The following is a 17,218-nucleotide window of genomic DNA, read 5'->3' on the forward strand; positions in this document are numbered from 1 at the left end:
TTTTATCATGTTATTTAAAATGTTTCATTTTGTAATGAATTTAAAATGTGAAGAATTGTTTCAAGTAAAATAAAGTATTAAATGTTATTAAAACTGTTGACTTGTTCATTGTATTTTTCGAGAGTATCATAAGTTCTGTTGGATAAAAAAAACTCGGAAATTTTAAGATAATTTTTTTTTAATTTATTCAAAATTTATCTGCAGAACTTTCCTTTAATAAAATCCTTAATATCTAGAGATGATCTCATCGTCTAAGTTGGCGAGATTATGCTTCTCCAATATTTTTCTGTAGACTGAGTTTTATTTTAAAATTAATATAAAGAGAATCGATGCATTTTGATTCTTTTCAGTAAATAATGTTTTTTACAATGTCACCTTAATAAGAAACATGACTCTTTCGGTAGACATTTTTTGCACAAATTCCTGGATTAGATTGTTAGTTTTAATGTCACAAGAGCCTGAAAAGGCTATACTGAGCTATACATTTGGTCAATAAAAAAAACAAATTGTGTAAAAAGTTCAAAGAGCGCACAATAAAACAAAAGACGCATTAAGTTCAATGATAAAACTCTAAAATAATGTGGCGACGCGTTTGTCAATAAATAATAATGGAGTTTTAGATGTGATAAAAACCAGTTGCTTTTAAAAACTTAAAAATGTTCTTGTGGGGATTTTCCCCGACAACGTTCGCATGTCCATTGATGAGTAGTTAAAATAGCGTAAACGATAAAGATTAAATCGGGACATTATGTTAAAATATTAAGAACTGTTAAAATTACTTGACATCTAGAACAAAAAGGAGCTCGATCGCCTAATAAAAGATGTTGTGCGCTAAGCGAGCGAGACCAATGCGGAGTCTAGTCAATTTGACATCGAACTCAGCATTAGAACACCAGTCCAGAATGTAATTGTGGGTTTGATAGAATGTAATTTGATTTGTTGATCCTACGATACTTGCCATATAGAATGAAAACGATGCGCAAACGAGTTCTTCGCATCGTAGAATGGTACTTCAAGCTGCATAAACAAGGACGCTGTTTCTGCAGAGTTGTCCACATGAACATTTCCTGTTATTCCAACATGGATCATATCCTGACTCGGAATCCACTAGTATAAAATTTCATGGTCCCTATTTTTTTAGAGTTCTTAAGAGACCCAGAATTTCCGGGACGGTGCGATGAATTTGATTTTGAAAATGAGAAAGTATTTCCAAAGAACTCATGCGGTCGCTATAAATACAAAATTTGCGTTCAGTAGAGAGAGAGAGCAATTGTTTGTAGTGCATAGGGAATTGCTTTTAACTCAGCAGAAAAAACTGAAAAAGATGCATGCAAACGATAACTGATTATTTGTATAATAAAAATGATACCAGAACCAACATGACCGTCTGACTTGGAACCATCTGTGAAAATAGGCATATAAGTCGAATACTGACAACGATGGGAACTAAAAAACTTCTGGAAGATAATAGAGGCCTTTGTCGGTTTCTCAAACCCATGAAAAGGATTTAAAAAAGAAAACTGAGGAATATCCCACGGAGGGAATGAAAATAAACCAAATGTATGAATACTCACATCAAGGAGTTCCGAATCATCGAGGAGTGCTTTAACTCTCTCATTAAAAGGAAGAACGTGAGAGGGTCGAGCCAAATAAAGCCACCGAAGGCGAACAGGAAGCATCAAAGAGTGCATAGGGTGTTTCGGGCTGATGGAGTTCGGAAGTAGTACTGTACAGACATTTTTTTTGGCGCCGTAAAATTAATGCAACTGGTGACAGACAATATAAACTGGGGGGGGGGCCTCCGAAATACCTTGCAGAACCATACATCCGTAATCAATGCGTGAAATAAAAATTGCTTCGTAAATTCGAAGTAAAGATGTACGATCTGCTCCCCATGTGGTTCTTGATAATATCTTGGGAATATTCAATGACCTATCACACTTCTTCCGCAAATGTAAGACAGGTGGAAGGAAAGTGAGCTTACGGTCAAATATTATCCCCCAAAATTTAAATTAATCCACTACAGGAATTGCTACATTCCGAATATAAATTACAGCATCCAAATGAATACCTGCAAAAGTGAACGCAACGACTTTTTTCCGGAGAAATCGTTTCCCCGTTATCATCACATCAATCAATAAGCGTATTAACAGCAATTTGTAGTTCCATTGAATGCATATGTTTTGGTGAAGATCATATGCGGAGATCTGGAGATTATCCACATATAAGGTGCTTTGAACAGATGAAGGTAAAACATTTAGAATTTGACTAAAATGAATGATAAAAAGTGTACACTGAGGATACTTCCTTCTGGAACCGCTTCAGCTTGAATAAAAGGATCAGAATAAAAACTGCCAATTCGAACACGAAATGTTCGTGAAGTTAAAAAGTTCTTTAAAAATATAGATAGATTTCCTTTAAAACCAAAATTTAAAAGAGTTGATAGAATTCCAAAGCGCCAAGTTCGATCATGCGTCTTTTCAACGTCAAAAAATATAGAGATTAGATGATTCCGATGGACAAATGCATTGCGTATTTGTGTCTCGAGAAGGACGATATTATCAGATGTTGAACGTCCCCTGCGAAAACCATTCTGTATTTGCAGAATACATCCCTCTTCTCCAATTCAAAAACTAACCTGAAATTGGCCATTCGCCCAGTGTCTTGCACAAACAACTTGTGAGTGCTATAGGCCTGTAGTGCAAGGAGTTAGAAGAGTCCTTACCGGGTTTAAGGATGGGAATCACAATAGCTTCGTGCCATTGTGAAGGGTACTTATATTCAATCCATATACGATTAAATAAAAATAACAGATTGGAAATAGAAGTGTTAGAAAAATGGCGAATCATGTTATATGTGATTCTATCTGGGCCGGGACAGGGGATCTTGCTTTAAACAAGGCTAAAACCAATTGATACATTTTAAACTCAGAATTGTATGGAAGGGATCTTCGGGTAGAAAGCCGCAAAGCTTTTCTTTCCACGTGATTCTTAATGGCCACGAATGTAGGCTGGTATGAATCAGCTGCGGAAATTTGCGCGAATGCTTTCCCGAGCGTATTGCCAACATCTGAGGAATGGGAAATTGTCCCATTTCCTATGTTCAGTACAGGGAATGAAGAATCATTATAAATTCCGTTTGCTACTTTAACCTTCTTCCAAACCAATTTGCTCGAAATCGAGGATGTAATTGATGATGGTGAATCCAAGACTTCCTCTGATTACGACAGCGAATTCGCCGTGCATTGGCTTTGGCAAGTTAAAAAGCAATAAGGTTTTTTGTTGGAAGGTACCTACGAAAATTATTCCATGATTTCTTTTGTGCTCTATAACTATCACGGCAAGCGTCATTCCACTACAGTCTTCGAAATTTTCGTAGGCGTGGGCAATATTTTGGAATGCTGCTGTTATCTGCATAAAAAAAAGGATTAATAACTTTTTGGACTGCTTCCGTCACATCTGAAATTTTAACCATTGTCTCGGTGATCTCTGCAAATTACGTAAAAGCAGTCCAATCTGCCCACTAGAATAGAAAACGCGGAGGACATGGAGTCGCACCGTCTCTATCAGCATGGAAGACAATTAATGGAAAGTGGTCAATATTATAGAGATCTCTTGCAGCTGTGAAATGCAGAAATGATAGCATATTAAGAGAGCAAATGGCTAGGTCAAGACTATGGAAGCTACGTGTGGGTTCATGGAAGCACGTTTTCTCACGATACTAATGAGAAAACGTGCTTCCATGAACCCACACGTAGCTTCCATAGTCTTAGCCTAGCCATTGAGCAGACAGACAATTATTTGTAATAAACTATTCAATCTGTGTACTCAACACGAGAATTTGTACTATCCGAACCCCAGAAAGTGTTGTGTCCATTGAAGTCGCCGAGTATTAGAAAAGGAGAAGGAAGCTGGTCAATTAGATTGTTAAACTGCTGTTGATTAATCATATCATGTGGTGGCAGATTTATAGAACAAACTGTAACAAGTGTTCTTGTATGAACCTGAACTGCCACAGCCTGCAATGCAGTATGTAACTTTAGAGGTGTACTGGGAAAGGTATTAGAAGTTAAGATACAGACACCTACAGAATTACTTATTCTTGCATTCTTACGGACAATAATATAACCACGGAGTTTGAGAGTATAGAAGATTTAAGAAATTTTCCTTCATTGTGAAACAAGAAGGATGAAAGTGATTAATTAGATACTTTATGTCATCGATTTTGAACCTGAGACCACAGCAGTTCCAGGCAATGTAGTAAGTGGAATGGGGAGTTTTTCCTTAAAATCGTTGTCTTGAGCATGCGAAGTATCGCAACTCATAGAAAAGTCCTCCTCCTCTTCGGACAAATGGAGCGAAATATGATCGGGACTATTGGGCACGCCAAATCAGGACGGTAAGTCTTTGCGAACTAAGCCCTCAGTCGCAAGTCCCAAATCGACAGAATTCTTTACAGTGAAAGAAAACAACTTTTCCACATCTGTTTCAGATTTTTTTAAAGTTAAGTGATTAAAATTAAGTGATTTTAAAGTGCCAGTGATTTTTGAGAAGTAGACCCGAGTTTCTTTCTAGTGCGTTTGGTTGTGACTGGAACAGAAGTAGGATTATGATCCGATTCAGTATATCCAATTGTAAGTGAAACCTCGAATTTAGAGCCTTGTGTAAAATATTTTAAATTATATTGGATTCTCACCGTTCTAAGCTGTGCCTTTACCGCAAGAGCATAGGTGGTTCCATTTGTAGGTGTTCTAGCTCTCACAATTAGTTGAGCCTCAGGGAATGATACCAGTTCTTTTACTTTCACTGCAACTATTTTTTTCTGATTTACAGGTGGGACATATACGGAAGAACGAAGTATGTTTTCCTTTGCAGTTCACACATTTCTCTTTGGGTGAACATTCAGTACTTTCGTGGTCAGCTACTGCTCAATGGGGGCAAATCAAAGTCCCGCGGCAGTTAGACCTTTGAGTGCCGAAAACACTTGGCCTTGAAGCATTTTAAAGGATTTGGTATATAAGGTCTTACGGACAATTTAATGTAATTGGCCTTTATTGAATCTGGTAGTTTTAGAGAGTTAAACGTTAGAATTAGATGCTTCGTATTAAGTAGCTGCCCATCTCTTCGGATTGCAATGCGGCGGATATGTGTCACTAGAGATGCATAATCCACGATTTTTTGAATAACAAATATTTTTGCTATTGTTATTTTTAAATATGTGCTCCAAATATCTGTTATTTCAATCATATTATTAATTAAAAATTATTACTTAATATTAAATATAAAATGTATTAATTGTAACATTGAAAAAATTTAAAAATTAGTTTTTAAATTTATTAATGCTTATTTATACTCAAAATTAATTGTATATTTTTTAAATTAAAATATGCGTGTTTCCTAAAAAAATGAATCGCATCAAAATTTGGTTTAAAACATCTAAACAAATTCTGAATCGCAATTAATTTATAAGGAACAGAACTATATGGCATAGAGCAGTTGCAAATTTCGTCTTGATAAAACAGAGATTCTAGAAAGCAAATACAAAGTCGCAATTTTACTCCTGCTAACAAATTTGACAATCAAATTCTAAACCGTTTTATAATTGGATTTGCAAGCCTTAAAGCTCTTCATAATAAAATCATTCGTGATAAACCAATGCGCCTGACTGCTCACTCGCAGCATTCCAAATCGATCAGAATTAAAACAGGTAATTAATTGTGTTGGAATTTTTAAAAAATACCTTTTAAAAAAATTGTCCAAAATTAATGGAAAGAATTAACACAGTAGGACTTATAAAATCACCAAAATTAGAAAAAAACAATGAGTAAACAATAATACTTTCAGAACAGTGTTTTATTTACTTCAAAATAAAAAAAAATGGTAAAGTATAGTAAAACTATGGAAAAGGGCGGGACAATGATAATGTGTCTATCAATATGACTTCATATCTCAACAAAATATTTGTCTTATTCTTTTCAAATTTTAAGAGAATTCAAAGGTCCAGAGATAATTCCAAATTCAAATATCGCTATTTTCATTTATATTAGGGTTAGTTCTTAGTTCTGGATTTAAAACCACCAATAAATGTAATTCAAAATTTTTCATTACATTCTTTCTTTTTAAAGGCAATTAATTCTTCTGATAGAGGGGTGAAAATCACATTTTCCAGTAGTTTAATACTGAGAGCAGCATTTTCACAATTTTTATAGCTCTTAGAAGGTGCTAAAAGCCAACTATTCTTTCATTCGATAACATCAGCTTCAATAACAGGAATAAAAAGAAACTGCTTTTATTCAGTTAAAATAAGCTTACGACATTATCAATACTTTCCTGTTTTTTTATTAGTTTTCCTCTGTAATTATAAGGGTAAGCAATTTTAAATATTCTATTTCATTTTTAATCTCTTTGAATTGATATCTGTAGAGTTTTCCATGACAATGGAAGCAGATTGATCGCATTTGAAAGTAATAATTAATATATTGTTTCGTTCATGGATCTTTATGAAAATGCCTAAAATATTTTTAAAATCTTGTTTGATGATTTTGTGTTTATCAGTGTTTTAAAGTGCTTAATATATAAGGAGATAATATATTTATTTTCTGTATCCAAATGTTTCAATTGAACAAGTTCCCTGTTTTAAACTTGAATTAAGAAAAAATAAAAATGATGTATTTGTCAATAATAATTTTTCAATTTTTATTCCGTTTTAAATCGAAATTTAAATGCTTGGGCTCTGTAACGCCACCCTATTTAGAAAATAAGCAGAGACAAAAATAAATCACTGTCACTTTCTCCTTTTAATGGGTTTTTTTGCCTTACTGTGGAGGGTCGCTAAATAGTTATCGCCAAGTAGTAAACAAAGCGAGCGATAGCTCACTGATTGGTTAGCGTAGGTTACCCATTCGTTTCTTTCCTGCAAGTGTTATGATTCGTTGATCTGTAAGGTGTGAAGTGGTTCTTGTGTATCCGCTTGAACAAATAGCTCTTAATTTTTTGCCTTCACTGTAATTAGGTTTTGTGCATCCTCTTTGGCACAAACTTCCATTTAATAATGATATTATTAAAAAAGAATATTAATAAAAATGAATAATAAACATTCAGTTATATGCTAATTAGTATATTAATTACTTATATAATTGAACGTACTTTTTTAAAAAATAAATTACTTCCTATAATAATAATTAATTTGTTTAAATATATGTTATTATTTCTTAATGGCATCAATATATATATATATATTTTTGCTATATTTTAAATATTTAGTATCATTTGTTTATTCGTATTCTATTCCTTAAATTGTATAGAATAATTATTTCCTGTATTATTTTCAAACTTAATTTTTTATAACAATTAATATTTTCTTTTTCTTTTCAATTCAAGTTTCGGTATAAAACTGACGTCAATGTTGACAAAAGAGCTAAAAGTTTAAAAAATTATTTTATGAATAAAGTACTGTAAAAATGATAAAATGAAACTGTGCAAAACTATAGGAATGAGCTTACATTATTCCTGTTCCAGCTATAATGCTGTAGTAAGAAAGAAAAAAAAAATGATGAGCCATATTCAGTAAATACCAAACATTCAGAATCATTTCCAAAATACAATACAACTTTTCAAAGCACAGCAGAATAAAGTCTCTCTACACAGCAGGAGTGAGATTAAAAGTTAACAAAAGATTGAACCAGCCAGGGATTAATATTTTGATATATTATAGATAAAAATGCAATAATTTCATTTCAAATTCTGAGCAATAGATATAAGTTATATGTAGTATATAAAATGGGAAGAAAAGAAAAAAAAATGTTTCAAAATAACAAGAACTCCAGTTAAAAGCACTTCAAGCAGTTTGTTTCAAAGAAGGGTTCAAGAGAAATTTACCAGTTTATTAAATTTAGTAGTTAAAAAAAAAAAGATGAGTGATGCGTAGTATGATACCAAACTTTCTAAATCATTTCTTAAATTACAAGAAAACTTTTCAATGCATAGCAGAATAAAATCTCTATACACTGCAAAAACGAATTTAGAAGATAACAATAGAAAAGTGCTGAGTATGAGAAGTTGTAAGACAGGGTTTTCCTTTATATTTTCAATTGTTTGCCTATTAAATTTAATTTAATTTAACTAGAGAAAGACATTTAGTATTCTCAACCAAAAAAAAAACACATTTTGAAATACTCTGATATGAAATTTTCATTACATTACATATCTTATATTATGACTGTTGGACATTTGGAAAATATACATACAGAAATTTATTTCGGATCCGAATTTTTATGGCGTCCTTGTGTTTTTCCAATTCCGCTCTATGATCTCAAGTAAACAAACCGATTCGAACCCGACCATTTTGCAAGTTTCGTGATTTGTGGTTGGCAGCAACTGCAATGCAAGCCTCTTGTAAGTATTTTTTAGACTGAATATGAGAAGTGGTTTAAGTTCTTCGGCCGAGATGTTAGCTGTGTGCAACTGGTTTGTTGCTTCAACATTTTAAGATAATTTCTTTCAATTTGTTTGAATGTTAGACAGAAAGGTTGAATGGTTCGAATCTGTTGCCCAGAGTCTGGTAATGTTAATTTGAACTGTGATTTTAACATTTATTGTATTATTTGGATTACTCCAGTAATGAGCACATTGACTTTATAATCAATAAAAGTTATTTTAAGGAAACTGCTTTCAACTTTATACCTCCTTGACATAAAATTTCACTGTAAACTTTGCTAAAATTTGGGTTAATTTACTCAGAGGAATAACAATGACTATTTGCAAATTAAAAATCAACGGTGGTTCTTACCTTAATGTGAATGGTCGCCAAAAGGTTCTCGCTAAGTAGTAAAAAAAGCGAGCGATAACTCGCCGACGTCTGCTATCGATTCGTTTCTTCCCTGCGATTGTTATGATCTGTTTTTGTGAAGCAATTCTTGTTCATATAGTTCTTTGCCCTCATTTTAATGGGGTTTTGTGCTTCCGCTTTGTCTTAAACTTCTATTTAGTAATGATATTATTAAAAAAGAATAATAAAACTTCAGTTATATGCTAATTAGTAAATTAATTACTTATATAACTAAACATAGTTTTAAAAAATATTACTATTAGTAAATTAATTACTTATGTAAGTAAAAATACTTTAAAAAAATTACTCCTACTGTAATTATTTTGTTCAAATGTATCTTATTATTTTTTTTAATGATATCAATCATTCTTTATTACATTTTAAATATTTAGTATCGGTGAGTTTAGTCACGTTCTATTCCTTAAATTGTAATTTTTTTCCTGTATTATTTTCAAACTTTTTTTATAAAAATTGATATTTTTTTTTTCCTTATCAGTTCACGCTTCGGTATAAAACTGATGCCAATGTTGACAAAAGAACTGAAAGTTTAAAAAAAATTATTATATGTATAAAGTATTGTAAAAATGAAAATGCAAAACAATAGGAATGTGCTTGCATTATCCCTGTTCCATTGATATCTATGTAATCCTTAGGTTTCCTTTGTTTAATATAATATTTTAGTGTGTTTCTTTTCAGAAGTTAGACTGCAATACTTGGATAAATGGGAGGGGAATACACCTAAATTTTGCATAAAATCGGCAAATCAATTCAATAGCATTTTCTTTCTTATCTTTTATGTATTTTTATGAAAATAAAAACAAAATCCTATATAATTTCTTATAAAATTAATATTATTAACATTTTCTGCATATTGCTAAAGTTTTTATACAAGTTAAAAGGAAGTATTAAATATGGCATTTTTACAGGATCGTCTATAAATAATAGTTTGATTAAATCTGTTGATACAAATTTTTTGGACCAGCAATTGGAGCCAAGAGCATTTATAATTTTTTTTTTAATTCAACGTATAAAAAAAAATTTCTTTTTCTTTTTATTCATTTTTTGAAATTCAGAATTAGAAAATATTGTGAAATATTTTTACTGTTATATATTTATTATTAACAAGCTCAAGCTATTTTTTCAGTCAATGGGTCTGAACAATTTCGCTGAACTTTTATAATACCATGAAACGGAATCTCCAAAATCTGAATCCAACAAATTAATCAGCAATATTTTATTCTTCTAACAAGTTCAAGAAAATGAATTTAGCCGCACGATAAGGTGGAAAATGTTGTGAAACAAAATAAATAAAACAATTAATTCCAGGAATATCTAATTATTTTAAGACATATATGAAAAATTGTTACTACTTTTTTTTTTCATTATTTTCAGAAAAGGATATGAAATTAATGTTACTAATTTCGCCATTGCTCGGTTAATTCATTTTCGATAATGATTAAGTATATTTTTTAAATTTAACGGTGTGAAAATATTTTCTCCGAATTTTATTAGATTTATAGGCGTTGCTTCGATAGTTATTTTAAATACTTTTTTTCTTGCCCAAATATCGAAGTAATTTTTAATAATCTAAGAAAGTATTCAATCTCGGTTCACAAGAAATGTAATGTATCGGGATATATTTGATTGGCTCAATTGAACCACGAGCTATTTCAGTTTGAAATTCTTTCAAGAAAATTTTTCGTAAAATATATAAATTTCTAATTAGTAAAGTAAATGATAGAGAATTTTTATAATATACAAAAGAAATTTCTCTGATAAGTGGAAGGAGGATTAGCTATACAATTGTCAATTTCTGAAGTAAAGAAAGTTCTTTGGCACTTTTTAATATTTTTAAAACATTAATTCAATAATAAAACATACAAAAAAAACCCCATCTGCTGTATTTCTTTTCACAAAAGAGTGCAATGGAAGCATCTTGATGTGATCGCGGCTAATATTAACATTCACTTTATATTGTCAATCTTTTGGCCTCGAACTGATGTATTAGAATTTACACAAAAAATTTCCATTTAGTGTGATCACAACATCGCTTAATGTTATCAGTTTTGAACTAAAGAATTGAAAGATCTACAATTTGTAACAAGAGATTGACATTCTTGGAATTCTTTGCCCTCTTCTAAGAAATGTGTTGTTCCATGTAAGAGACAAAGAGAGCTGAAGCGATGATGTTCAGTGCATGCAGAAATAAAGAGATTTTATTCAAGTTCAGCAACTGTTGAGAATCGTTTGTGAAAATCGATAGAACCAGCAAATAGAGCTAACAGTCGAAAAAGTTTGTTATGTTTTTATAGTAAGTTCTTTCACTAGTGTGAAAAATTTTGAGGCAATGTCTTCAGTCAAAATTTTTTGAAGGGCTCTCTTGATTTTCAGGAATTTTTTTTATTAGTATTTTCATAATTCCTAGCATGAATTTGAAGAAGAGGCATAGGTCTTGCCTACAATTAATATCGGTCAATTTACTGGCTAGTTGTCCTGTGGCGCCATCTCTTGGACTTTTTCTCTAATAAAAGCTGTTACAGAAAGAAGACAGAAATTAAGGTTTTTTGTAACGGTAGAATTAATCTTAGTGAGCGTTTGGCACCCTTTAAATGAGGCTGTATGCGGTTTCATTACAGTAGCGTATTTAGGAATGAAGTTTCCTTCTCCTTTATTTGGACATTTTCTGGAGTCGTGATTTTCAGCGCAGTATACATAACGAACTTACAGTTGACTTCTTGAAATGTGATGGATAGAGGAAATACTACCTACGAAAATTTTTGAGTACTAAAATACAACAATTTTTTGGCGAGTGAAGAATTGAAGAATGAGAATGTATTTTTCATGCTGTTAAGTTACAAAGACGGAATTAATTAATTTTTTTAAGCTTAAATGCAGTTAATACTTATTCGATACAAGTAATAATTTGCATGCACTCTTATTCAAGACACGGAAAATAAAAATAATTGGGAGAATGCAAATTCGATATATCAAAATATTTAAGATTTCTTTTTTAATTTTCAGCCTTTACAATATATTAAAGACCAATATTTGGTCATGCAACAATAAGTTAAAATAAATTTACTCAAAAAAATATTGCATGATTGTATCGAACAAGAATATCCTTTTACAAAACAATAGAATTGCATAGATATTCACATCTTAAAAATTTATATTAAATGTATTATATATCACGGAATTCAAATTTTTGTGCTTGTAATTAGATTCTATCGCGCTTGATAACTAAAAATTAAATTTCAAAAATTTTAAATATGAGGGCTTTTATTGAAGAAAAAATGAAGGGATTTGTCAAATGTGATAAAGTATATTGAAAACTTGCGTCTTGTAAAAATTCATTGAAAACATTACTGCAAAGCACATTACGAATATAATGCAAACGATTATCATTTAAAAAATTACTACATCGTTAAAAAAATTCAATTCAGACTATCTTCAATAGGAATCGTATGAGTTGAGTAGAAATGTCAGATACATAGAATAAAAAAATTAAAAAGAAATTGACACATTTTTAAAAATTGCTTAGGACTAGAAGTCATAACTTTTATTACTATTATAAAAGTTAATTTTTAAAATATGAACATTTCAGTATTTCATATATAAACGTTGAAATACGGAAATTAACGTTGAAGTTCATTCGGCAGCTTTTGAAAAATTGTTTCAGTCTTGGAGATTATAGACTGAGAGCTCTGGTACTCCATGAACGTTTCATCCTCAATGACATTTTTCGTTAAGAATCAGCCGCATCCAGATATCATAAAATGAATTGGAATACATCGAGAACGAAAAAATGTAGGAATGAAGTCTATTAATTGCAATAAAAGCAGGCTGGAATGCATTTCATTTAACTATAAAATTTACGCGCTGCAGCTCCACCATGATTATAATATGCGTTGGAAATGACACTCCAAGAACATAAATTCAATTTCCTACTGTAGAGGCACTGCGATCGTTTGTATAAACTTCAACGAGAAGCTAATGTTTTCGATACCACCGAAGCACTTCTTCAACTTCACGAAATGACTATTTTTCATATTCCGCGGCTAACCAAATGGTAGTCGTTTCAAATATATATTGAGATTCAGATAAAGACACATAATTTAACTCCAACTTCAATCGCGTTGATCAAGTGTGATAACAAAATGAATTGGAGTAATTATCCTCTTTCTCTAGGGCCTGATTAACTACATCTCCCCAGTTTCTTATCTGGATCTTTTGGTTTATCTTTTATAACTGTAGATGGCGCCAGTTGTGAAGTTGTTTTGATGCTTGGTCTAAAGACATCTTGTGAGCTTTCTTTGGAACGAAAGCTGTTCTGTAAACTAGATCTGTGTTGGTAATTTTCCAAGCTTTGATAGGGCCTGGGAGTTACAACAGAATTTATCTGCTGTAGGAGCAATATGTATTTTCACTTGGAATGCTTTATTAGAGTGGAATTTAATTAGAATGTCAGTGAGGAAGGACAGTGATTTATTTATGTAGAGGAGATCATTGAGCCACATTCTATTAAATACTTTCTTGCATGAAGAAGAATACTTCTTGTATAAAATTGATTATTGAAACCGAGTTTTATGATGTTTCTGAATCAAAAATGTTGATGTTTACATCAATGTTTGAGTCATAAGCTATATTGCTCGTCAGGGATGATGTCGAGATCTTTGCACTGATATTTGAGTCTTTTCAATATAACTTCCTCATGGATTTTTCCCAGGTAGTCAGGAAGCTAATTGGTCCAGGAATTTCAAGAAGTTCTGGATTATTTTTTCCCACTTTTGTAGACGCATTAAAACATGTGTGATTTTCAATGTGGGGAGGAAGGATTCTTTTGGAGGAATGTGTACATGATTTCGGTCACAAGTGTGATTGTATTAAGAGTGTAGTATTTCGATGTTTCGTTTGGATTGTTATCCGGGTGTCTTTTTTCTTAGTTTTAATTATCTAATAAATTGCAATAATTTTGTAGGAATATTAAGTTTCAAGTTACCTGATTGATTTGGTTCTTTTGGCCTGCAAAAATGATTTTAGCGATTTGTCTGTTGTCTTAAAGTTGATAATTATTTTGAAAAGTACTTTAAGTCGTTCGTGGCCAGAATTAGCTTTATTTGTAAACGCTTTTTCGTGAACTTTCGGTTTGCTCCATAAATGATATTTTATTCAGGACATAGATTGAAAAACCAGTCTATTCAAGATTCTTGGCCAAACGCATTAATATCTCTTTTGCTTCAGTTGCTAATCTAATAAACGTATACTTGCACCTAAGATCAAATGCAATATGTTGTCTTTTTCTATATTTATTTCTCTGTTCATTTTTTTCGAGGTTAATTGGAAGATGTTTTCTTTGGAGAACATTTATGACTCTGGACTTGAGGTGAGATTGACAGCTGCTAAAATGAAGCTGGTAAGTTTTACAATATTTTCGTCGATTTTGACAATTGAGTCGATTACTGGATATTTTGGGAGCAAATTTATGATGATTTGGTTGAATTTAGCCCAGTAAGTGATATAAACTATCTTGGTTATATCAGGAATGTTGGCATTAATATCGAGGGCAACCGGATTGTAGTCGCTGATGTAATCGTTAATTAAATTGGCCATTCCAAAAAAAAGAAATTCTTCAGGATTCCAAAAATCAAGTGTGCTGGGACTACGGACATTATTGGGAAAGAATGTTGATAAGAACATAAGCAATAAGTTTAGATCATTGTAGAAGAAAGCGTGGATGATCGTTCCCTTTTTGATTTGTTTGCCTGAATTCCATTCGCTGTGTTTCGTATTAAGTCAGTCATTGCTATTCATTTGCTGTTTGTATTGAAACTACTGCTTAATTCTTGGATAGAAATATTACCATGCGGAGGTCAGTAAATATTTTAAATGTTTGGTTGGCTTTTAGGGAGTTAGATCGTGTAGATTATGTTTTCAAAAGAAAAGGGGAAGCGAATAGGATGATGGCCATTCGAATTTCAAATAAGAATAGCTGCGTTACCCACTTTCGATGATTGAGTCAATCCCTTCTACAGACAGAGTAATGTGGGAATTTTAGCTCTTTACCAGTGAGTTTCTTGGAGAGCAACAGTATTAGGATTCCAGTATCATAAAAAAAAGAAAGAAAGAAAGAAATGTTCTTAAAAAAACTCAACAATTTTCTTACAATTTGTTTAGTTTTTTCATGATTGAGTGGTTTGATTCAGTGTAGAAAAGATATGGCACATGAATCATAATGATAAAGACAAAGACATATGATTTGTATATCCCCAATATTATGGTTAACGGTGAACTTCATTTTTATCAAATAGAAGACGAAAAAAATAATGAAATTCTTTAAAAATTGAAAAAGAAATACTACAAAATTTTTTTCGATGTATTTAGATATTGTTCGTTATATTTTTATGTTATACGTTATTCTGATTTTGTAAAGTATCTTATTAATATTGCTCAAAGTTCTTTTGAGAAGAGAAAGTCTTTTTTTTTTTTTTTAACTCAGAAATATATGGCCTGATATTTTCTAATATTTATTTTTATTCTTTTCATCTGCCATTCCTTTAATGGATTAAAATATTTGTTTTTTGTCTTAATGAAAAACTTCAGTCCCTTTGAAGGAATTTGTTTCATTGTTTCGTTAAGAAATAAGCAAAGCTAGTTTCCTTACAGAATCCTTTTTCTCAATAAAAAAAATATAATTACTTTCTAAAATGAGAACAAAAGTTGCTTCAGGTAGTTACTTCCTTTTGTGACGCTAAATGCAAATATGTGTGAAAGAAAGTATGTCATTCTAATTTCAAGCCATTTTTAGGTGACTTCGATTTAAGTAATGTATTCTTTCTAAAGAGATATATTTCGAAGAATGTTATATTTTCTCTTGTTCCTTCGTAAAACAGCTTTTTTTTTTTTAATTTAATATATTAAGGGTTGTTACATTCAGTTCAATCTGCCCTAATATGAAGTGAAATATCACTAATGTATTGGATTTATTTGCTTATACAAAAATTAAATTAAGACTACAGTACAAGAACTTGGCTCTAGCAGTGGGAAATTTTTGACACTGCCTTTTGATGTATGTTGTGTTCATATTTTATAGCTTATTATTAAAATGCCAGAATTTAAATTAAAAAATTTATATATTACCGACATGATACTTTAACCTCCTTACTACAAAATTAAGCATATATTTTAAGGAATTAAATTCAATTTTATGATTGTAATTTATTCAGTAGTTAATTCTTATTCTAAATTACTAGTATATAAACTCTACCGTAAAGTAAGTTGGGCGTATACTCTTATCCAGTTTACAAACTATTAAAATTTGTTAATAAAAATGACTAGCGTCGCAATCGCAACATTTCTCCATATGGGTTGGGCGAATCCATTGCAAACCTTACTTTTCACTGGTAGGAACGTTTGAGCGAAAAGGACACCCGGATAAGTGTTGCCATTTATACGTTTAATTGTATCAGAACGCTTTTCCCGGTGTATAGGGAACGAATAGTATTTTTTTTTTCCCCGAAATGATGTGTCGATATATTAGCGTAAAACATTTTTCAGTAGCCTTTCTACTTGTTCATTGGATATTTAATACAAATTCCATTTAATCATATTTTATTAAATGATTAATACAAAATTCTTTTCATATTTTATAAGCTTTCCTTTGTATATTATTTCATTACAGGAATGCTGGAGAAAAATAAGTGTTAATCGTTCAGTACAAACGAAAAAGTTCAGAGTTTTTATTTTCATCAGGTGGCTTTTACCTTTTTCTACTGTTTTTCTTTATTACTTCTATTGCTGTTTTTAGAGAGTTCTGAATTTCCTAATATTAATGAATCTCGAAATTATTTAAAATAACTTTTTGCAGACGAATGTTTCCACTGATATATATTCAAAGCTGGTGATTTACTGATCTTGAAAAAAAAAATGAACAGTCATTGTTTCGTATTTGTAAAATCACGTCCCTTGTCGCACTTTGTAACTACACCAACATGGCAACCATGTAATATCTCAGAACAGTTCTAAAACTGCCTCGCTAAGCACGCATAAAAATAAATGCATTTTTACAGTCCGCTTTCTCTGTTCATTCACCAACGCAGCTCCGCACAGTAATGTCTTAGCCACTTGAGTGGTAAATCTGCTAGGGATACTAACTACCACCCATTAATACACAGGGAACCACAACCCACCATCCATCTAATGGGTCGCCACTACGTACGGTACAAACGTGGAGGTTTAGACTGTTTGTAAGAAAGAAAACAGGATGGTGACAACTTCTAACGGAGAGCTCCCCCGCCAGATATTGAGGGATGGAAGAAGGAAAATAAAGAGCAGCAAGATAATGTAGAGGAGAATCCGGAAGGCAGAACAGATCACTAGGGTACCTCGTGAAGCC

The sequence above is a fragment of the Argiope bruennichi genome, chromosome X2 (assembly GCF_947563725.1).
Source record: "Argiope bruennichi chromosome X2, qqArgBrue1.1, whole genome shotgun sequence".
Lineage (NCBI taxonomy): Eukaryota > Metazoa > Arthropoda > Arachnida > Araneae > Araneidae > Argiope > Argiope bruennichi.